This window comes from Papio anubis, chromosome 4 (assembly GCF_008728515.1).
Source record: "Papio anubis isolate 15944 chromosome 4, Panubis1.0, whole genome shotgun sequence".
NCBI lineage: Eukaryota > Metazoa > Chordata > Mammalia > Primates > Cercopithecidae > Papio > Papio anubis.
In genome coordinates, this window is record NC_044979.1 from 91,183,649 (window position 1) to 91,207,824 (window position 24,176).

The 24,176-nt window shown below is 39.0% G+C and overlaps 1 pseudogene; it reads right to left on the reverse strand.

Annotated features, from left to right (window-relative positions):
* Window positions 1-11,649: 11,649 nt before the first annotated feature.
* Window positions 11,650-23,865, reverse strand: LOC110742851 (annotated as a pseudogene).
* Window positions 23,866-24,176: the final 311 nt, after the last annotated feature.

The window sequence follows — 24,176 nt, forward strand, 5'->3', positions numbered from 1 at the left end:
GAACTTAACTTTTCTCTTGCTTCTCCAGTGACAACTGGTTCCCATCTACCTGCTCTGTATTCCTTATTATCAGCAAAGAAGTATACAAAGTCTTCACTCTCTTCTGAAAAGCAAGTTAAGGATACTCTGGGGCTGATAGTACATGTGGTGTTTGACTATAAGCCCAATGGGGAGAATTTAAATACTTAACCATTTAAAATAACTTAGATCAATTGTTATAAGGGGAGTGACTGATGGAAACAGAGGAGAGGACTGACTGGACTCTTAACCCATTGAAAGGTATAAATTAAATGCTGTCTTTGGTCATTTTAACTTAGTCCAGACATTGTACACAATTATTGTCTCAACAGGAAAGAAGAATAAAAGGAGCTTGCTTCCTTTGCCACAGGTTTTTTTCTTACCTTCTCTGACATCTCTGAGGGTGGGGAGGGGGAAAGGAGAGAAAAACAGAGAGAGAGAGAGAGAGAGAGAGGAAGAGAGAGATGCATGTTACTTTATTAGTTTGGAGAATTAACCTGAAAAGGAATGTAAGTCACATGTTTGTTTAAAGCATCCCTGTGTTAATGGATCCAGAAATCTTCAGTTGGCAATACAACGTTATGAATTTAGAGGCAGAAAAAAAAATGTTCCCTTTGTTACCAGAGAAATGAAGTTGTATCTGGGGAGGTGACAATACCAAAAAAAAAAAAAAGCTTTTTGGAAATGATGGTTTGATCATTCTCACCTAAGAGTTGTTGTTAAGATAAACAAAATTACAAGCCAGAGAGATATTGGCATTATCTTGTTGTATTTTCAGCTTCTTGGGCTGCCTTCTTGGGCTGATGCTTAAAGGATTAGAATGAAGTTTAGCTTCTGCGTGTTTCTGAAACTTCCCACAGATCAGCCTCTGAGAAAAAATGCACTGGTGTATCATGTTTCTAACACTTAAAGATCTAATTGGGATATTGTTCTGTACATGCTGTTAGACACTGTAGTGACAAGAAGAGTCCTAGCCCACATTGGCCAGAAGCCAATACATACCTTCTCCGAACAAAGTGCAAGATAATTAAAGAGCAACTACCGAGAGAGCACCGCAGAGCCTGCACAAAAATAGCCATCAATACAGTGCTGGAGAGCTAGCTCCTTGGGAACGTTGGGCGCTCCTTCCTACATTTATTTTGCTTTTCAAATACAGTTCATCAGAGCTATTTTTTCCTCACTTACTGAGTATTTTATAAGAAGTTCTAAATTTTTTTAAAAATTAAATATCTCCATCCATTATCTATGCAAAATTACCTGAAGAGCACCGTTAGGAGATTCAATGTATATTTCATAAAATTTAAGGGAACCAAGGCATTTAGAAGCTTCATTTCAATTACAAATGGAGAACTAAGAACTAAATAAAATGCACAGGGTATTTTTACATCAGTCACAATTCCTATTCAAACCACCTATTTAAATGTGCACAGGCCTTTCAGGCAGAGCCACTCAAATGCCCTTGCATAGCAGGTTCTGCAAGTCAATCAGGAAGGCGTTAGAATTGTATAAAACTGCAACATGACCCCAGTAGGCTCGATTACCTTTCCAGCATAACCATTTAAAAAATTGTTTTTCCATTCTTTTTTAAAAAAACAAAACAAAACAATTTTGTACAAATCATGAAGCACTGAGAACCTCTGAGTAGCTGGTTCTTACAGTGACCCTAAAGGATTTACACCAGAACTTTCCAACACCACTAAAGGGAACAATGCATATAAATCCCTTCCGCAGTGATGGGGAAATGGGATCCTTAGAAAGCTCCTTCTCTATTCAATGAAACCTGCCAATTTTTTACTCTTAAAATATGATTCCATCCACAGGGCAACTTCAAAATGGTTTCTCCACATTTCTTTAGATCCTGTGTAAATCAAGTGCTGTTCGGCAGATACCCTGTATAAATCATCCATATTTTAGCCCCTCTCTTTTTATAGAATGCATTTGCAAGATCAATTTTTGATTCTGCAGAGCTCCCTTTACCAGCTTAAACTAAAGATGGCTTGCCTTTTTATGTTGGTTTGCCTTTTTCTAAGTGACCCTCAGAAAACACAGTGATAGTCAAAGCTCCACGCACAGTTGTCTGGCAAGGTCAAATGGAGAGTTATAACAGACAGGCGTCTATTTATTTATACATGTTGCTGTGTGCTGAGGAGTTAGTCTCAACCCATTCAAGTTTTTAAATCATAGAACTTGCTTTCAAATCAACTTCCTCAAGACAGCTGAAGGATTCAAGTCAATAGATAGTCTGATTTTTTTTTTAATTAAATCTCTATAGGGTCACTTAATGATATTGTTAGGACGCTTGATGCAGCCCCCAGGTAGAAGACTGTCTGCAAAGCATAAAGAATGAGCTGCTCTCCTTCTGCCACAGCCTCTGCTGATTTACAACCACTTTGTGTTTGATGTTGGACAGGATAATTTCATCAGTCTCCAACCCTTGTGATCACGTCCCAAAATGACTCGTCAGGTGAAGCCCCGGCAGAAGATTGCTTGTCACCTGTAGGAAGTAGCTGTCTGCTCTGAGTACTCTTTCCTCATAAATGTAATCATCTGTTAGTTATTCATTGAGCTATACTTCATGGGCTCGATGGAGTGGTGAGGGCAAGAGACCAACTCTTCACTGGGAAAATGCTTAGAAACAATGTTGATGCTTGTTTTGTTTTTCTTTCTTCTCTTTCTCATCTCTTTCTCACACAGGAGGAAGAAATATGCATCTGTGTTCATTTTTGAAGGTTACTATGGAAAACATCCATTTAACTACATTTAAGAATTTTTTTAATTTAAAAAAATTTTATAGTTGAGGAAATGAACTTAAAGATGGTGGGTAATTTGCCAAAGGTCACATAGCTCATCAGGTTTGCCTTCTTCTTTCATGAGGACTGTTGATGTTTTATTGAAACCCAATCAGTCTTTATGGTGTTCCTATGTGTTAAGGCTAAGCTCCAGGAATTCTCACTAATTTGTGAGGAAATGTTTACACCAATGGCTGGCTGAACTTTGTTGTTATGACTCATTTCCCATTGGTGAAGACAAAATTTATTTATCCTGTTGGAATGGATGTGTCTATCTTATGCGTATCCCAGATTTGTTTTTGAGAGGCAGACAACACATTTGATTTCACAGTTTCACAGCTGGAGAGGAATTTGCCTCAGAATAAATTGTATCTTGAATCACACCAAAATCTGATTTAGATAATATTTAGATAAGACTTTGAACTTTCAATTTTTGAGTTGATGCTGGAACAGGCGAAGACTTTGGGGGCTGTTCGGATAGAAGGAATGTATTTTGCATGTGAGAAGTACATAAATTTGGGGATATCGGGGTGGAATGCTATAGATGGAATGTTTGTGTCCTCCCAAAATTCGTATGTTGAAATCCTAGCCCCCAGTCTGAGGATACTAGGAGGATAGGGCCCCTGGGAGGTATGTCATGAGAATAGAGCCCTCATGAATGGTATTAATATTCTTATAAAAGAGACTCCAGAAAACTTCATGATCCCTTCTGCCATGTGAGGATGAGGACTCAATGAGGTGACTGCTGTCTATGAACTTGGAAGCAGGCACTCACCAGACACTGAATCTGCTGGCACCTTGACCGTGGACTTCCCAGCCTCCAGAACTTTAGGAAATAAATATCTGTTATTTATAAGCCACCCAGCCTTTGCTATTCTTTTGTAGCAGCCTAACTAGTCTAAGAGGGTTAAGAAAGTAAAACCTATTATAGGTTTTGTTTTGCTTTTTAAAGAATTTTTAATTGCATAAATAAATATATGTAAATAGTAATGGCTACAAAGTATTTAAGGTATGCTGCATATGTATCTTAAGCATTTTATGTATATTATCCACTTAACCTTCATTTATTTTCATGAGGTAAGTTCTAGCATCTTCATTTTACAGCCAAAGAAATAACTTAGAGATGGTAATTTGCCAAATGTCAAATAGTACATCATATCTGCATGATTTTCTTTATTTCTAACTAATTAGCAACAAATCATTATTTCAGTCAGGTGACATAGTTGCCTCTCTTACACTTTTAAGCTTAATCTAGAGTGAAATAATTTACACTATGTATTTAGTCATCATGGTTAATCTAATACAATTCTCAGCTAGCTACTTCATTCATTCATTCATTCATCTAACATCTATTAAGCACTTTCTGTGTGTTAGGCACTAGGGATAAAGAGGTGAACAAAGTAAGTACAGCCCTCCCCTTGGTGGGGTGGAGGGCTCACCTGAGTGTGCAAGTCATAATATAAATTATGCAAATGATTGTATGATCACTACTTATAAGGGCCCCAAAGAAGAAATCAAGGGGCAATGAGCATGTTTAGTCAGTGTGGTTGAAGCACATCTCCAGAGGATGGGCCTCTTACGTCGGGCCATAGAGGATGTCTATCTCCCCAAATGACACAGGGCCTCCCAGGGACCCAGCATGCAGCAGATCCATTCACCCAATGGATTCATTATCCCAAATCACTGCACAATTTCTCTTCTCCCTATCTTAGAATGATTTGGAAGAGAGGCTTCTGGGACCTCCACAGTGTACTTGCCTTGGTACCTTAGTAAGGGAGAAGAGCAGAGCTTGAGAGGGACAGTGAGCTTAGAGTTGTGCTCAGCAATCCCAACCTGGATGTTGAGGGTGGGTGGACATGACTTCAAGCTTTACTTGGATCAGTCAGTCTTTTTATCTTAGGGGCAGTAAATGGGACACAGGTACAGGAGATTCAAAGCAGTGGCCATGCTTGAAGTTAGGATTCGTAGTAGGTTTGAAGCAAGATATTAAACAGTCTGGTAGGTCCCCATAAGTTCTCATACAGTTGATTCAGGGTCCTGAGAAGCATTCCAGGTCAAGGCACAGTCCTAGGAGTAGATCTGCAGAGTATTCAAGTTATAATCAGAATCTTATTAGTTGTCTTGAGATGGATTAGATCAGAGCCTGGGAAGGGGCTAAGCATGCAGTTTAGAAGCTGCAGTGAGAAGACCAAAGCATGTCAGGTTCCAGAGCTATTATCTATTCCCGTGCTTAAAATAAACTGCCAATGCATGTAGGTTGATATTTGTACCCTGATGAGCTTGACCAGAACATTCTTTCCATCCCTGGTTTTGTATTAATAATCAAATTCCCAGAGTACAAATTTGCTTTCCAGATATCACCAAATACATCTTCATCGGGGACCCCAGTACTGCAGGCCCTTTGTTGGCACTTTGCTCAAACTTATCTACAAAAAAGTAAAAGATGTCTGCTCCTCATCAGTGAGGCATCTTGATATTCTCTGGAGGAAGAAAGACTTTTCTGCATAAAGTAATATAAGGCAAGGTATTAGTAGGTTTTCTGCTGCCATAATAGAATACCAGTTTTATTTGGCTCATGGTTCTGGAGGCTTGGGAAGTCCAAAAGCGTAGCATCAGCAACTGACAGGGCCATTCCATGGAAGAAGGGAAAGCAGGCACACGAGACAGGGAAAACGGGGCTGAACTCCCAAGATATCTAACCCATTCCCTCCACAGTGGCATTAACCCACTTATGAGGGCAGAGCCCTCAATACCTAATCACCTGTTGAAAGTCCCACCTCGTCATTGTCACAATGGCAATTAAACTTCAACACGAATTTTGGAGGGAACATTCAAACCATAGCAGGTAATAAATGCAGTTAATAACTGTAATGAAGTAAAAGTGACATGTAACTTTATTAGCCAGGGTTCTCCAGAATCAACAGGGTGTGTGTATGTGCATGCCTATGTGTGTGTGCGTGTGTGTGTGTGTGTGTGTGAGAGAGAGGTTTATATTAAGAAATTTGCTTATTTGCTCACAGAATCATAGGGCTTGCAAGTCCTATAGGTAACCTATAGTTTACTCCAGTTCATGTAACTCATACTTTCCAAATTCCCATTTTCATTTTTTTTCTTGTTAAAGCATGTTCTTGTTTTCTTTTTTTTTTGGCAAGAAGGGATCTTTCTCCTGGGCAGAAGACTTAACAAATAGCAAAGCAATGACATTTAGACATAGTAAGTTTTCAATAATTTTTTGTTAATATATAACAAATGCACATATTTTTGGAATACATGTGATAATTTGATATGTTCATATAAAGCTTAAAGATCAAATCAGGGTAATAGGGATATCCATTATCTTAAATATTTATCTCAATAATATTTAATTTAAAAATGAATGAATGGATGAATGAAACAAAAGATCCACCTTCTCTTAAATATAATATAAAGAGCAGGAATTGGAAGGCTGATGTTCTCTTCTGTAATATGCAGACTGAATAAATAGAAAGTCCCTCTGTTATGGAAGTCTCATGAATGTGAGAATAAATTTATCTTTCTGCCAGCTAGGATAGGGCTATTATCCAGATTATGCCTTCCTGGCAGAGACTATTCAACATCTACATAGAGTCATTGGTGTTCAAAAGAAAAGGAATTGACCCTTTAAAAACTACACCATAAAAAATAGACTGGTTGGCTATGAAGCTGCCTGCAAAAGGCTACAATTATAGTGCTGGATAAATAATACCTTATACTATAGGGGTGGGGGTGAGGGGAAGGGCAGAAAATGGGGAGAGGACAAACAATGGAAGAAGCAAGAAAAAAGTCTTGTTTTATAAACCAGGATAGCAAAATGGCAGGTGAAGACAAGAAGGGACATAAGGACATGGCACTCCTTCCCTAAAGGTCAATTTACTAAAAAAAAAAAAAAAAAAAAAAAGAATTGGTAGAGCTATAGGAAAATCTTTTTATATTAAAACAATTATAACTATATTATCATAGAATATAATATTTACATAAATTATTGAGCAAAATATTAGTTTTCTAGAAAATTGTGACTGTGATGAGTGTTGTTTCAAGGTACTAAACAGCTACTGGATGAGTGCTGCCTGAAGTGGTATCTCATCCAAGCCCCATAAGGAGTTTATGAGGTTGAAACTTCTTATTGTCTTTTTGAGAACGAGGCAGCCAAGACACAGGACAGTTCATTGACTTGCCCCTGCTTAGATAGCTGGTAAGTGGAGGGCCCAGCCCAGACTTTCTAATCCAAAGCCCAGGCTCTTAGCGACCACCTTATCCTGGTCCTCATTCCCAGACTGCTGTCGCCCCATTCTCATCTTCCACTGTCAAGGGTACTCTACTAGAAGAGATGGAATAGAATCTAAATGTGATCACCTCACCAGAATCTTAATGACTCCACTAATTGGAGCTGATTAGTCAGGAAATGTTATGAGTCAGACACAAGCCACTGGGGAAAGAGATGGCTTTGTTTGGTTTTCCTTTCTAAGCTTGTAGAAGAAAACCTAAAAACATGTAAAAAGGAACTGACAATTTCAAGATTGATGTGCTTTCTCTTGTTAAGGCTAAATATCAAAAACTTTAACCTTTTAAGTGCTGTGATTCTGGAATATGAGTAGAAAACCAGGGTTTTTTTTTTTTTTTTCTAAGTAAGGGAGTTATGATATAATTGTAAAATAGAATGTAAGAGTAATGAAAAAAAGAACTTTTTTGACTTGCCCACTCCTGCACTTCCAAGACCTAGAGCAATGATAGGTACATAGTAGTTGTTCAATAAGTATTTGTTAAATGAATGAATGGTGATAAAATTAGGAACTAAATCATTGAAATGGTGCCCTCTGGCCTGTACATGATGTTTTGTTTCTTCTGAATATTATTTGTGTAGTATTTGTTGTTCAAGAAATGGACAGTTATTTAAGTCATTTATTTAAAAGTTGTCGTTTTATTTTTAAGAGACGGGGTCTCATTTTATTGCCAAGCTCTGCAGTGCAGTGGCATGATCATAGCTCGTTGCAGCCTTGAACTCCTGGGCTCGAGCAATCCTTCCACGTAGCTGAGACTATGGCACATGTGACTGTGCCTACCTTAAAAGTATTCTTTTAAATACTTGGCCTTAGTTGATGGCTGTTACCTGATAATGAACTTACAAACCTATGGGCAAGAAAGAGCCTTAGGTGATTGACCTTAGCAAATTTAACCTATTTCAGTGAAAGAACCACACTATAAAGAACGAAAGTCACAAATTTAGCACATCTTCTCCAGCGTGGCATATTATTCAAAAGGTAAAAATTATATCCTCTTAATTTGCATTTATTCAAATATTAATAAGGTTGAACATGTTACCATATGTGCACTAGCCTTGTTTTTTCTTTTGTTCATCTTAAATTTTCCTAGATTACCTGTCAAGGGCTTGGTGTTCTTCCTATCAATGTGTATGAACTCTCTAATATTTTTTGTACAACGTTTTTTGTATATATACTTCCCCAATCTACTGCTTGCCTTTAGAGCAATGTCTTTTAAAATAGAAAATTCTCAAAATGGCAATACCAAATCTACAAGAGGCAAAGAGTACCATAAGAAAAATGTAGAATATTAAGAATTCCAAGATAAAATTTTCTTCACAATTTTTTTTACTTACCTAAATTCCCAAAGTCATTTGCTCTAGTAATTCATCAGTCACAATTGGAGAATAAATCACAAACGCAATACATTCTGCTGTAATGAAAACAGTAGTGACTGCTTATTACAAAAGAAGGTGTGTTTTAGAACAAATTTAGCCCATTGGCGTACATCTAAATATTTTGGAATTTCTCTAATATTCATGTCATTAAAACAAAGGAAGCTCAGTTTACTTGTATAAAATGGTAACCTGCTCTTAAATCATGATGGAATTGGGTTGCTAATATGCTTAAGGAATCTGTAAAGTGATTTGGGGAGGAAGGCAGCCCATTAGCATGCCACCCCCCATAGACCAAACGCCTTTCATTTAAACTGAGGCAGTGACTCCTTCCCAAGAGAGCAATGGTACTTTCTCTGATTCATTAATCTCATAGGATTTGGTGGGCAGCTTCCAATTTACAACCATGTCCTTCCCAAACAATGAGTGCAAACTTTATAGAAACTTAACCGTGTGGATTTTATTTCCCTGGTCTTAACTGCAGCAGCACTGAGGTGAAGAACCGCAGGATAAAAGAAAATCCTGTGTCCAGCTCAGTGTATCAGTGTTAGGAAGGAGGACAGCAAAGGTACAATTGGGAAAGGCAACATGCCTGTACATCAGACCAAGGGCTTCATTCGCCCACTTCATGTGGTGAGATCTTTCTGTTGCAGCAGGCAGGTGACTTTTCAGTCTCTGACTGATGAGTCTATGCAACGAGTCTCTGAATGATTATGTAAAGAGTGATGTATGTTTCACATTTAAGGCCAACTCCTAGATCACACCTCCACATCAACAGCTGGTTGTTAAGCACCTTGTATGTACAAGGTGCTACATCATCAAAGTGTAAAGAAAGACTAACTGGAGTCATGGCATGGAATTACCTCAGGATGTTGCAGACTACAAAACTTACTGGAATTCTTTTTCCCTATGGACCCAAATATGCCTTTGTGTGATTTGATGTTTTTCACTTTCTAGTATGAGAACACAAAGTAAATTACTTTCAGTTATTGAGTTCTGAAGCATTAAAAATTGGTACTTCTGTCACCAAAGACAGCAATAAAACTGGGGGAGAATTGCATGGGGATAAATAATTTCCACTTATTTATGTTCATTAGAAATTGCCAAACAGATTCATTTACTCAAAAAGACAAGTATCCCCAAGTTGGGAGGTGTCATGTTCCACTAAGAGGAAATGTTTCTTATGACCAAATTAAAACACACAACTATGGGAAAAAAGGTTTATTTTAGATGTTGTGATAACTGACTCCCAGCCATAATGCTCCAACTGAGCATTAGTAATGAGGGTTTCATTTAATAAGGTTGATTTTCTTTAACAAAGCCATATTAAATGGAATAGAAAGAAAAAGTAATGTTTGTGTCAATGAAACAGGCTTTAGTGGCATCACAGCCAATGACCATGGGCACAGACAAAGTAGAGGGGCTGGCATCAGGGAGCATCTAAGTGCAGCCATAGAAGGCAGAGCCTTGGCACAAGCCAAATTGTGTACTCCAGAATTGCCTCTGTACTTGCGGCAAAGATAACCTACCTGTTCCCACTCCTTTTGGAAAGCTTGTGGCTCCTTTGAAGCATGGCAAGTGTCCCAGCCTTCCCTGGATGAAGACAGGTTGGTCCACTGGGAAATGGCTGCTGCTGATAATGCAGGTATGAACTCTGCAAGACACAGGAAAGTCAGTCTTTGCAAAATAGACCAAATGTTAAGAGTTCATGGGAAAATATTTAAAATAAAACCATGATCTCTTTCTAAACAATTATAACTTACATGCAGAGAAGAAAGTAACTTGGACACTCCTTCCATCTATCACAAAAGGAAATGTAGGGCCTTCTTCACTCTTTAATAAAGCTCCATTGTTTTTTCATGATTTTGCTTTATAGGGCTTAAATTAAAGGGAAATTACACTATGGAGAGGCGACTCTTTTCTTTTAAAGCTTTTACAGCACCTATATTGGCAAACTCCCTTGTGGGTCAGTGCTTGTTCTGAGATGACTTTTTTTTTAAACTAAAAATAATTCAAATCATTATCATGAAAAAACAACCACAGGGCAAGAAGTAAACTACCGACTGGGCTTGATGGCTCACACTTGTAATCCCAGCAGTTTGGGAGGCAAAGGCGGGTGGATTTCCTGAGGTCAGGAGTTTGAGACCAGCCTGGCCAACACGGTAAAACCCCGTCTTTACTAAAAATACAAAAAATTAGCCGGGCATGGTGGAGGTTGTCTGTAATCTCATCTACTCAGGAGGCTGAGGCAGGAGAATTGCTTGACCCACAGAAGCGGAGGGTGCAGTGAGCTGAGATCGCGCCACTGCACTCCAGCCTGGGCAACAAGAGCAAAACTCTTTCTAAAAAAAAAAAAAAAAAAAACAAGAAGTAAACTACCATAATGCCATATAGTTTTACATAAAGAATGTCCCAGAAATCTTAGTGCAATCCCCTAAGACAATCAATACATGTCTTGAATTAACTTCTCTTTTAAGCACCCAGAACATGCTAGATATGTACCATCCTCGGGCAAAGAGAGAACACGATCACTCAAATTCTCTTGCATCATGCTGGAAGTGGTTGGCCTATCCCCAAAGCTTGAGGGTCTGGTAGGCCCAATTGTTCTACTGACTCTGGAATAGAGAAACTTTTACGTCAAAAGTTGCCTTCTTTGGTAAGGGTCGTAACCTGGTATTTTCAGTTATTTCATTAAGGTTGCCACATAATTATAATTGAAGAAAACATAGGGTTCATTTTTAACCTACTATTACAAAATTCTTCACTTCAGAAGTTGTTATTAGAAAAGAAAAATTGGCCTTTTAACAAAAACGAAGTTTGAAAAGCATTATCAACATATAGAACAGACACATGACTTTTAAACTTACTTTGTTATATAGGAAAGACAAATGAGACCTTAATCCTTTAAGAAATGCCTCTGAGTATCTCCGTCTTCATTTCCATGAAATTTCTTTCTTTTTTTTTTTTTTGGAGACGGAATCTTGCTCTGTCACCCAGGCTGGAGTGCAGTGGCCGGATCTCAGCTCCCTGCAAGCTCCGCCTCCCGGGTTTAGGCCATTCTCCTGCCTCAGCCTCCGGAGTAGCTGGGACTACAGGCGCCCGCCACCACGCCCGGCTAGTTTTTTGTATTTTTTAGTAGAGACGGGGTGTCACCGTGTTAGCCAGGATGGTCTCGATCTCCTGACCTCGTGATCCACCCGCCTCGGCCTCCCAAAGTGCTGGGATTACAGGCTTGAGCCACCGCGCCCGGCCATTTCCATGAAATTTCATAAAGACATCAGTAATAATATAATGGTGTCTCTGAGCCACTGTTTCAGCAACGTGTGGGCTGTTTATTTCTTTCCTCTTTACTTTTTTTTTGGTGACAAAAAGTGTATTAAATGCAAAAAATAATCTTATTTAATCAATTTTTTAGCTGTGTAAAAATGTGAGTTCATTAGAATGAGGGTTTTTTTTTAAGGCATACAAGCTATTTATTAACAGACAAAGCTTACAGGCTTATTTCTTCTTAGACACACCCATGGTGCAGCCACAGCAGCCAGTGGTCTTGGCGTGCTGGTCTCAGACACAAAGGCCCCAGAAGTGGCGCAGCCCTCTATGAACCCGAATCTTCTTCTTCAGTCGCTCCAGGTCTTCATGGAGCTTGTTGTCCAGACCATTGGCTAGGACCTGGCTATGTTTTCCATCCTTTACATCTTTCTGTCTGTGTAAAGACCAGTCTGGGATCTTGAACTGGCATGGGTTCTGCATAATGGTGATCACACATTCCACCTTATCCTCAGTGAGTTCTCCTGCCCTCTTAGTGAGGTCAATGTCTGCTTCCTCAACACCACATGAGCGTATCTTCTACCCACATCCTTAATGGCAGTGATGGCAAAGGTTATTTTCCACTGCCCATTGATGTTGGTTTCAGGTACTCACAAAATATGCTGGAACTTTTCAGGGATCACTAGAGACATGGTGGCAGCACAAGCAGAGGCAGGCAGGCAGGCCTCCTGTGGAAGAGAGAATTCGTTTATCCAAAACCATGTGTACTAATCAGAGTAAGATTTAGTCCAAATGTGGGTGACAAGTACTAAGTTTCTGCAAACACAAGCTATAGGAGCATCAAGCAGAAACTCAGCAAAAGCCTCCTTTAGATGGTGAAGATTATACTAAGATTTAAATCATGAAAAAGAGTTAACCAAAAGAACTAGGAAACAAAATATTCTACACAAAGGGAATAGCCTGTTCCAGAGTCCAGAAGTGAGAGTTAGCACAGCTTATTAGGAGTTTTGAAACTACAGCGTCATGGGAGAATGGTAAAGAAAAGGCTCTAGGAATAAACAGCTCAAAATGTAAACTTCATCCCAAGGACAACCACTAAGGGGCTTTAAGGATGGGATTGGCAAGATTAGGTTTGCATTTATTAAGATCTTTTTATAACTGTCCAGAGCATGGAATATTGTGAAACATTTGGAAAAACCAGTCAGCGAAAAATATACAAGGTATTTGATTTAAAGTGTAGGTTAATTTGAAAGATAAAAATAACAAAATGTGGACAAAGTCGAGATTCTTCCTGGGTTCACTGTCATACTCAGGAGTTGAACTCTATTTACCAGAAAATAAAGAAATGAAAGATTACAAACATAGAGAAACATGATTGCTGTTACTGTTACTGTTGTTGTTGTATGTTGTTGTTTAGACCAGTCTTGCAGTGACTACATTTTTTGCCAATTATCTATGGCAACATGAGAAATCAGTTAGTATAGTTTAAAATTACTATTCATTTTATTAACCTTAAAATCTGTAAGTCAGGAATTAGAGCAAGGTTCAGTTGGGAGATTCTACTGCCTCATGTGGCAACAACTGGGGTCACTTGATGATACTGACTTGGTAACTAGTCTGTCTGGATGGCCCAGAAAGGCTTCCATCACCAGTTTGGTGTCTTGGCTGGAAGGCGGCATTCAGCTGGGCCACTGTATCTCTCTGCACAGTTTCAGGAACTGCCCATGTGGCCTCACCAGCAGGGTGTACAGATTTCTTACATGATGGCTCAGGGCTCTAGTAGCAAGTATACTCTTCATTTTGAACATGTCAGTCCAAGCTGACATAATGCCTTTAACAACTTTATGGGATACTTGCACATCAAATTATATTCCATTCCACAAAGCCCTTCAGAGTAAGTCCTTCTCTATCTAGGGCTTCCTGAGAGGCTGCTGTGAGACAACGGCTCTCAGACAGGGGTCCCCAACCCCTGGGCCATGGACCAGTACCAGTCCATGGTCTATTAGGAACCCGACCACACAGCAGGTGGTGAGCAGACAAGCGAGCATTACTGCCTGAGCTCCGCCTCCTGTCAGATCTGCAGCAGCATTAGATTCTGATAGGAGTGCCAACCCAATTGTGAACTGCACATGTGAGGGATCTAGATTGCACATTCCTATGAGAATCTAACTAATGCCTGGTAATCTGAGGTGGAGCAGTTTCATCCTCTTATCCCAAAACCATCTCCCTCTGGTGTCCCCCATCCATGGAAAAATTGTCTTCCATGAAACCTGTCTGGTGCCAAAAAGGTTGGGGACCACTGCTTTAAAATTTTTAGAAGCCTGTTTAATCAAAAAAGGCTTAAAGGCACATCCTTAAGATCTTTAGAAGGCCTTTTGTCTAGAGAAAAGTGTCTAGAAATCTTATCTTTCTAAGGTCTTAACAAAGTTTCATAATCTCATGCTTGACTTCAACTTTACCCTGAATCATCATTTTACTGATCTAGATTCAATCCTTGCCTTAAGGCCATTTCTTACTTTGAGAATCTTTTGCTGCCTCAAGAAACTATCTTGTTCTTACTACATTTCCTGTAACTTCTGCTAGTTCCTTTAATAGTTCATTTTTATCTTCTCATGTTTTATTATAGGGGGTGAAAAGAAGTCAGTTGGAACTTTCTGTATCTTGCTTGGAAATCTCCCCAACCAGGTGCATAAATACATTAGGCATTAGGCATTCTTTCTATTTTTCATGTGACCACAGGTGACAGGGTAGCCAAACCTTCCACCAATGAGTAACAGAAATTCAGCCTCTAACACTATTTTCCTCACTGTCTTTCCAGCCTTCACTAATGGTTTTCTTGAGTTTTCTGCTACAGCTTTTAGTAACAGCTTCCTCAATTCCCTCCAGGTTCTGCCTGCCATCCAGTTCTAAAACCAATGGTCTATATTTCAGAATTTTGTTACAGGAACACCTAACTTCTAGATAATAATTGTAAAAATAGATTAGATAGAGATAAGAATGGAGATCAAGACCTGTTATATTTTATATAACAACAAGAGTGTTGAAATAAACCCAAGGTACACATCATGTGCCATGGAATACTATATATTTTACAACTAATAGTTATGTAGTATTTCTAAGTGTAGGGTGCTATTCTAAGTACTTTTCATATAGAAACTAAATTAGTTCTTATTACAATAGTTGGTGTTATTGGTCTTTCCAATTTACAACTAAAGAGCTGCGGGAGATATAGTTTACGTAACCTGTGTAAAGTCACAGTGGTGGTAAATAGCAGAGCTGGATTCAGACCCATGCTTTCTGGTTCCAGACTTCATGCTCTTAACCACTACCCTATAGTGATTCATGAAATGACTGTATTGATTGATCATTTCACAACACGAAAAGACATTAACAGTATGTTAAGTGAATAGTGGAAATTACAAGATAGCACTTTTGTAGTTTGGCTTGATATGCACTAAAGTGTTAAAAGTGCTTTGCATTAGTCCATTCTCACACTGCTATGAAGAACTGCCCAAGATTGGGTAATTTATAATGAAAAAGGTTTAATTGATTCACAGTTCCACATTGCTGGGGAGGCCTCAGGAAACTTACCATCATGGTGGAAGGGAAAGCAAACACATCTTTCTTCACAAGACAGCAGAAGACAGAAGTGAAGAGCAAACAGGGAAGAGCCTCTTATAAAACTATCGGATCTCATGAGGACTCAACCACTATCATGAGAACAGCATGGGGGACCGCCCCCATTATCCAAACACCTCCCACGAGGTCCCTCCCCCAACACATGGGATTACAATTCAAGATGAGATTTGGGTAAGAACACAGAGCCAGACCATATCATACTTATTTCCAACTGTTGGGGTAATGGGTGATTTCTACTTTTTCTATTTTGTTTTGTTGACTACTTTTTAAAGAATGAGCATGTGATACTTTTACAATCAGATTAAACAATAAGGCTATTTTCATTTTGGAAAAAAAATTAAAAATTGGTTTTTTTAGTAACCTGGGGTAAAAGGATGAGGGTCTGTGCTGAGACAGTGGCTGTGGAGAGAGAGAGAGACAGAGAGAGAGAGAGAGAGAGAAAGAGAGAGAGAGAGAGAAGGTGACACATACAAAAAATATTAAGGAGATAAATTATCTAGGAGTTGATTTCCTGGATTAGCAGAGGAAGGGTTGGAGGGGCAGAACATATCTGGGTGAGCAAATAAGTAGAGAGGACATCATATTTGGGAGCTTGAACAATAAAGCAATGCTGATATTATTTGTAACCTGGATTCTGTTTCATCTCATCTTGTCTTCTTAGAGATATTTGTTTGGTATCTATGATTCCACTATAATTGCCCTTGTTAAAGACACCAATGGCCTCCCAATCACTGGTTCCAATGCAGTTTTAGTCCATAGTTTGTCATCTCAATAACAATTGACACTGTTCGTCATTCTCTGTTTCCGCAAAGCTGCTCTTCCTTGGATCTCTTCCTACCACTCCAACAACTTCTACTCCTTGTTTTCTCACCTTATCCCTTAATTGTGCTGTCATAGGAGCTAATCCATCAGACACACATCCTGGTCAAGCAATCCATTCACATGTCTTCTTCCCTCAGTGATCCTCAAATGTTTATTTCTTGCTCCAATGTTTGTGTACAACAGCCCACTAGAAGGTCCACTGGAAGTTCTACTGGCTTCTAACAATTCTTAAATTTCAATGTGCAGATGGAAAATTATTTTTTTAATTAAAAAATTATTTCCTATTCCTTAAGTCACCAAAATGGCATGATCATTCATTTAGCCATTAGGTATAGAAACCTGGGAATTACCCTAGACTGCTTCTTCTTCATCACTTAGCCCATCATCCCATTCGATTATTAAATCCTATGGATTTCATCTCCTGGCTACATCATTTTCATAGATTTTTGCCCCTCTGTCTCAACTGCCACCACATTTCTTCATCTTTTTCCTGGATTATTGCAATACTCTCACTCAGCCCTGCTCTCTTTTAATCCTTTTTGTGAGAGTATCCTGATGCACAAATTCGAACACAGGTCTCCACCACCTCTCAAGGTAAAAAACAATGCCTTTTTCCTCTCTGCACTACTAGCACTTAGCACAGTGCCCAGCATGTGGTTGGGACCTCATGGAAGTTACTGAATAAATGAATAGGAGTTGAGATCATTTTTGTAATAAAAATTGGAAGTCAGATGCTCCGGTGTTTGAATTTTAGTTACAGCCAATGTTTTGTAAGTGACACTGCACATTTCATGCCTCTGCTGCCACCAACTAGCAAACCAGCTAAATAAGTAAATGATTAACAGCAAAATCTTTATTTCATAATTGTGTAATTATTAAAGCAATGGTACTACTACTATAAGGATCACATCCACCATATCTGTAGGATACTGTAAATGTGTATTCAGTATGAGCATTCTAATTTATATGTGATAAGTATATTTTTAAAATATTGTTTTTTATTGCTTTAAAAAAACAGTAGTTTTTATGATTAAAAAAAGACTGCAAATTTCAGTATGGAAAAACGTTTTTTGTTGTTGTTTTTTTTTTCATTGAAAGCAAGGAAAAACAACGAGTGCATGGGAATCAACCTGCCATTTAAGAAACTGTGGTAAATGGGCATTCTGGGGCTGAAACAGGCGAGGTCACAGCTGCCGACCTCTAAGGCAGGATTGCTACTCTGATTGAACCTGCAGAACTATGCTTGAAAAAGACAGGCTTCCATCTTAACCTCCTTTTTCTTTGCCTTGGCTGTTGTAGTTACAACATATTTTCAGTGCATCTATCTTTTAAATGCGTACCCTTGGATCTTATTATCCCCTGTTTTTCTCTTTAGTATGATTGCATTATCTATTTAATCTTACTGCATTGTGTGGATTTCTATATCTCACCTCAGAGTCTTTTAGAATTGAATCTGGATACAAATAAATCAATCAACAAAATAAAAATAATTTCAGGCATATATTTATTATGACATTTAGAAACAAAAGATGAAATAGAGAACTGTATTCTTATTTTCTTTCTTTTGGAATTACTGCAGTTAGAAACAATCATCTCCAAATCAGAATAGGGAGCATAACCCAGTGCGTGCCACCCTAGGAAATGTAGTATTTAGCTTTTAGTTATTGGGCATGCACTGTGCCTGTCCAGTTTGGGCTAGGATGGATTTGGAGTTTGATTCCCAAGTTTTTAAGTGGTGGTCAGAGGGGAAACATGTCCAAAAGCAAAGGAAAAAAATGGGGAAAAAATCATGCTATTGATTTATGTACCTGACGTCGAAGAAAGAGTAGAGAAGTGCCAGGTACTCAGAAAAGAGGGTTGAAGGCCTGGATTCCAGCTGTGCTTCTGCCATCAGATGCTGGGTATCCTCAGTGGTCATATAGCCCGCAATAAAGCAGCTCTTTCACCTTCCATAGGCCCCACCCTCTAAAGGTTCAAAGACCCTTCTGGCGTTCTCTGTGCATCCAGCATGCATTTCTTTCTTTGCATTTACCATGTGGGTTACAATGATATGTTTATGAGCCTCCTCCTTACAAGTAAGCTTCTCCTGAGTGTGGGTGTTTTTAACTCAGCCCTTGATTGCCAAAGCCCAAGGTAGTATGAACTCCAAATTTCTTTCCTAACTGTATATTCTTTGATTATTGCACACAAGGCACCTAAAATAATCAACCCTTATAGAATTTTGTTAACGTTAGAAGCCATGTGACCTCTTGAGTGCTGAGATATCTAATAGGTTATTAAGTTGATCTCAGAGGGAGCACCTGGGAGAAAAAAAAAAGTGGACACAGGGTTTTAGTCTCCCAAGATAGACCAGTACTGCCTGTATGCCTCTGTATTATGCCCTTGAAAAAATAATAATGGTAGGAAAAAAATCGCCAAGGAGGCTAGCATTTTGAAGGGAACATGGGAATGCCTGGAGAAAAAGGAACAGAAGCAACTGGAGAGAAGAGTGGGTGTAAGAGAAGAGAATTGTGGTCAAGGACACAGCTCTGAAAATGGACAGAGGCTTTAAGAGGCTTTTGATCTACACTTTTACTCAGAGAGCAAATTCTGAAAACATCTGAGGCTTTTTGCCTTTTTGTCACTAATACTTTATCGGGGCTGCTTCAAAATGAGAGTTTTAACAGAAGCACTTTAAAAAAGATTGAGACAAAAATGTAATAATTGCACACTCAGGCTTGTAATTTCAGAAATTTACAATGTTAAGGGCTCCAAACACACTACTTCAAATTTGGATTCCCTTTCACTCTTCACGAAAGACCAGTCTAGTCAGATTGAAACTGATCGCTATTTTCAAGTCATACCAGCAAATGTCTGGAGTCCATTGTCAGAGTGGAAAAACTATTTTTTCCATAATTCAAAAATAATTGAAAGAATGTAGCTCACAAATTTTGAGATAATGATTTTTTTTTTAGATAATGGTTAAGTTCAGTCCAATCTTAGAAAATTCCAGCCCCAAAGGATTTTTTTTTTTTTTTGGAGAAAATAAAGAGAAAGGAATTGATAGGCAACAATGGCATGTTACAGCAAAAACCATCGTTTTTAGTTGTTATCTGTTACAGTCCCTAAAGGAATATAGAATACATTTTTTAATGTCTTTGTTGACAAAAGTCAAGAGAAAAAATGTACTCTCCTGAGTCAAAAGGAACTCACCAACAAATTGTGATACATTTAATTGCTCAGGGTTGATGAGAGGTGGATGAGGGAGAAGGAAGGAAAGACAAGGAGATGTATTCCTCTTGAGGCACTGAGGGTGGTTTATCTTCATATATTTTACAGGTGTTTTATACCAGCCCAAAGCATAGTGCAGGCCCTTACCTTGTCTTCTCCAGAGGAAAAGAAGAAAAAGAGAATGCAAAAAAAAAAAAAAAAATCATCATCTTGATGGTAAATAGAGGAGGCACTTGTGCAGCCCTGGCCCCTGTCATTGTCTTCATTGTAAGCCGTGTCAGAGCCATCACATTAGGTTGCCACTACAAGATGCATGCAAATGGAGAGAGAGCAAAGCAGACAGCGTGTGCAGCCACCACCTGCACATTTCAGATTGTTGGCAGGTACATTGCAGCGGACTAAAACAGAATAATTACTGGAGATAGAGTTGGCAAGTATAGTGTATGGGAGAGGCATTCAATTGCACACGAGTATGATAGGTGAACTATAAAAAAAATGGTGGTGGGGGGGGAAATTCCCCATTAAACACCAGACAGCTGGCAATTCTGATCTTCCATTTTGTTTTCTATGAAATAAGAAAGGCTGACCTATGAAGTCAGATGATAGCAGATTTGGGACCATTGATTTAAGCAGGAGACAAAGAGAGTAAAATCTAGATCTTGAGAGGAAGAGGACCACCTTGAATGCTGAATGGAAAAAGCCCTCACGGGCCAGGGACATACTGGGAAATATGTGAGAACAACACAGTACATGAATACATTCAGGGTAGACTACTTCTTTGTAAACACTGGGATGTTTATGTTACCTATCATACAACTGGGCCAGTCACTGTTCTAAGCACTTCACATTGATTAACTCATTTAAGTCTCTGAGTGACCTTATCATTGCTCTTCTTAACATCCCCATTTAACATACAGATGAGAAAGTCAAGTCATGGAGAGTTCAGTGACTTGCCCAAGATCATTTAGCTGTTGTGGCAGGATAGGGAATTCAGCCCAGGCCACCTATGCCCAAAGTATACACTCTTAACCGTAACATTAGGCTATCTCCTAATGAGAATGTAGAGTCATGTTAAATGGGATGTTGTCAGAAATTTACATAGAACAGCATCCAAAAAGAGATCATTTTATGAAAGTTACCTAAACTATTCAAAGTGAATAGCATTATGTTCCTGAATGTTAGTTATTTGCATAAAAGCTATTTTTTCTATGTAAATCTCTGATAACATCCTATTTATCAAAGTTTTATCAATTGAATGCATAAAACATATTATGACTAATTTTTTAAAAAGCTGAAATATGTACATATGTATGTTACATACTTTCCCCAAATTGCAATTGCATGTTGGGCTGGGATGATCAGCCTCAAGGTCACAGACCGTGGGGCCATCAGCATCTACCTAGTTTTTATCATTTGAGCCAATCCTAACAGTAGCACCTTAATTTCGCCCAGCCAGAGTCCATGCTCCCTTATCTTCCTAGCAACACCACCCTTCCCCCATTTCCTCAGATATCTACTCTAAATTAGTGCATGATTTTCCCCTGGCAATCCTTAATAAGCTAGGAGTAGACATGTGACTCGTTACCCTCATTAGATTAAAGAAAATGAGTTATATCCTGTTATATCCCAAGGTTCCTTTCCCATTTCTCTCTCTTTCTCTCTCTCTTTCACTCTCCTTCTCTTTCTCAATGCATGAGATCAAAGAAACATCCAGCCCTGGCAGTCCTCTTGCCTCACCTACAAGGTAAATCAGCTTAGTACAAAGCCTGGCAACTGCAAAAGGGGAGATGAAAAGTACTAGATCCTTGATAGCATCATTGGGCAGCTGATTGTACTGTGTCTGGAACCTACTTGACCTTTGAATTTCCTATCTTTTGAGACAAATTTCCATATTGTTTTTCCGTTACTTGAGGCCAAAAGCATACTAACTATTACAAGCCTAAGACCTGTACTCCTAAATAGAACACTTCCCTGCATGCTCTATCTAGGCCCTGAACAGCTTTAACACCAATATCCAAATACTTCTTCATCTAGAGTTTTTAGCTGTGAGACCCTTTGAATCTAGAAGACTCTTGGAGGTTGTCCAAAGTTATGAGCAAATAAGCTCTGAGACTCTCTTAATGTACTCTGTACTCTGGCAGTAGCAATATCTTGGAAAGGAGTAGGGTGAGGGTAGACCCGGTGAGTATCGATGGGCAGCAGAAATTTGTCAGAGGAAAGAGTCTTCATTTTCTTACTGGAGTTGCTATTTCTCCCCCTACAGCATTAGTGTAGTGGGTAGGAAAAAAGGGCACATTTTTCAATAAGAAAGCTAATATCAAACACTGACTTCACCACTCATTAGCTGGGTGACCTTAAGCAAATTACTTAGCCTCAATAAACCTGTTTACCCACTTGCAAAAATAGGAGTAATAAACTTGTTGCGTCTCTTCTTGTGAGGATTATAGATAATAGACTCTCAATGACATGTACTAAGTCCTCAAATGGTAATAATTATTATGATCTTTGATTCTGCATCACTAGTTTCCAACACTCTCATTTATTCAACAAATAACTATTGAGCGCCTACTACATTGCCAGGTATTGTCATAGGCACCAGTGCTTAATAACACTTTTATTGCACATCAGTATATATTATAAGGAAAGTATTTATGCATTAGGTCTAGAAATTAGGTGGATACTAATTAGATATATGTGAACAAGTATATACATACCTCTATTTTTGAAATTTTTCTTTTAGGATGAATTTTCTTCCTTTTTCACTCCTATTATAACTTACTCAAACAAGAAGGTACAGAGGCTAGGACTTCCTTTTAGGAAGATCACATTCTTGTCTCCTTCTAATCCAAACTTTGTAGTCTACTTTGTTAGGGAAAAGATATCCTAAAGTTTGAAGATGAATATGAAGAACTCTATGTGGGAAGAATGAGGACAAGTCCAGCCCCTTCTCCCTTGTAAGACTATGAGTTGAGATGGTCATCCTGATGCATCATCTTAAAGTTAATTCTTATTCCAGAGGTGAGGAGCCAACCTCCCCACATGCCAGGAGGAGCGACCCCAGCTGTCCTTCATGATGTTTTTATCTCTGGGCACTTCTCAGCAATTCTGGACAGCTAGCATGAGGAAGTTGGTATATTCCTTTTCACATGCGGTAGGACCAGAAATGGACACCTAGGAAGAGAAGAACTTCTGAAGAATTCATGAATTCATAGGTGTGGATTAGGTTTTCTGCCCACATGGAGATTTATCCTTCAACTTTCCAGAAAATGTTATGATTAATTGAGGGGAGACTTGCTTATCTATGCTTGAGTTGAGGCTTTAAAGGCAGAGCTATTTTCCTGAGGCCATTCTGTTGCTGGAGGCAATAATCATTAAAGAAATTTCCCAAGGGAATGGAGAATCTTTGAGTTTCAGGAACTCAGAGTATAGTGGCTCCTCCTTACTTGGTGATTTTATTTTTCCCCTCCATTGTCAGCTCTGGAATTCTCAATGTTTGCAGTTTCCATTCATACTAACCCACATGGATTAGCTCACTGAGTTTTTCTCATTTCCCTCCAACTGAACGACTCTCCTTTGGAGACTCTGCTGGAAATTGGTATTATCAAGAAAAGTGGTAACACAAGCAAAATCACTTTCACTTCACGGTGTCCCCAACAAGGACAAATAACATGTAAACTTTGCCAACACCTGCTTGATGGGTTAAATAACTGGCCAAGTATCCTCAGTCAATTACTAGCATTGTGAAAAACAGTTCACTTTGACCTTCTCGGGACTATTACTATTACTCCTCTATTTGACTTCTATATTTGTATGGTTTCTTTTTCATAACAATGGACCAACTGGTTTCTTTAAAAAAATTTATCAAGATAAAAAAAATTAAACACCACAATCTTGACAAAGCCTCTTTTTTGTTCTATGTTTTGGAGATTAGAAAAGGGTATAACTTATGGTCTCTGAAACCCAATTGCGTCAGAAGCAAGGTATAAGTCAGATAAGACTGAATAGAAATGAGAAGGCAGGAGAGGATGGCTTGTTACATGACTGTGGTGGAATGCATGCCTAAGATATCTGCTGGCTAGAGTGATCAAAGCAGGAGTTGTAAGAAGACCTTGAAGAATGGGTAAGATATAAAGAATGACAAATGAGAGGAGGAGAAGTCTAGGCAGGAAAGAAGAGTGTCAAGGAAGGCACCATAGTGAATGTCCAGCTTTTCTGGACCACAGGAAGGCTGAGCTTCTATACCAGAGCCAGTCAGTTTAGCTTTGAGTATGAAATTCAGGTATTTCAACTGTGTCTTGCAAGCACTGGAGAGACATTGAAGATTGCACAGGTAAATGTTATGAAGGATGTAGAATTTTATGACTATTAATTTGGCAGGTGTGGGAGGGAGGGATTAGAAAAGGGAAGAGAGGTGTCGAGTGCAGTGGCTCACACCTGTAATCCCAGCACTTGGGGAGGCTGAGGCAGGCAGATCACTTGAGCTCAGGAGTTCGAGACCCACCTGGTCAACATGGTGAAATCCTGTCTCTACCAAAAATACAAAAATTAGCTGGGGATGGTGGTGGACCCCTGTAATCCCAGCTACTCAGGAGGCTGAGGAAGGTGAATTGCTTGAATCTGGGAGGAGGTGAAGGCTGCAATGAGCTGAGATTGCACCACTGCACTCTATCCTGGGTGACAGAGCAAGACTGTGTCTGAAAAAAGAATGAAGGAAGGAAGGAAGGAAGGAAGGAAGGAAGGAAGGAAGGAAGGAGGGAAGA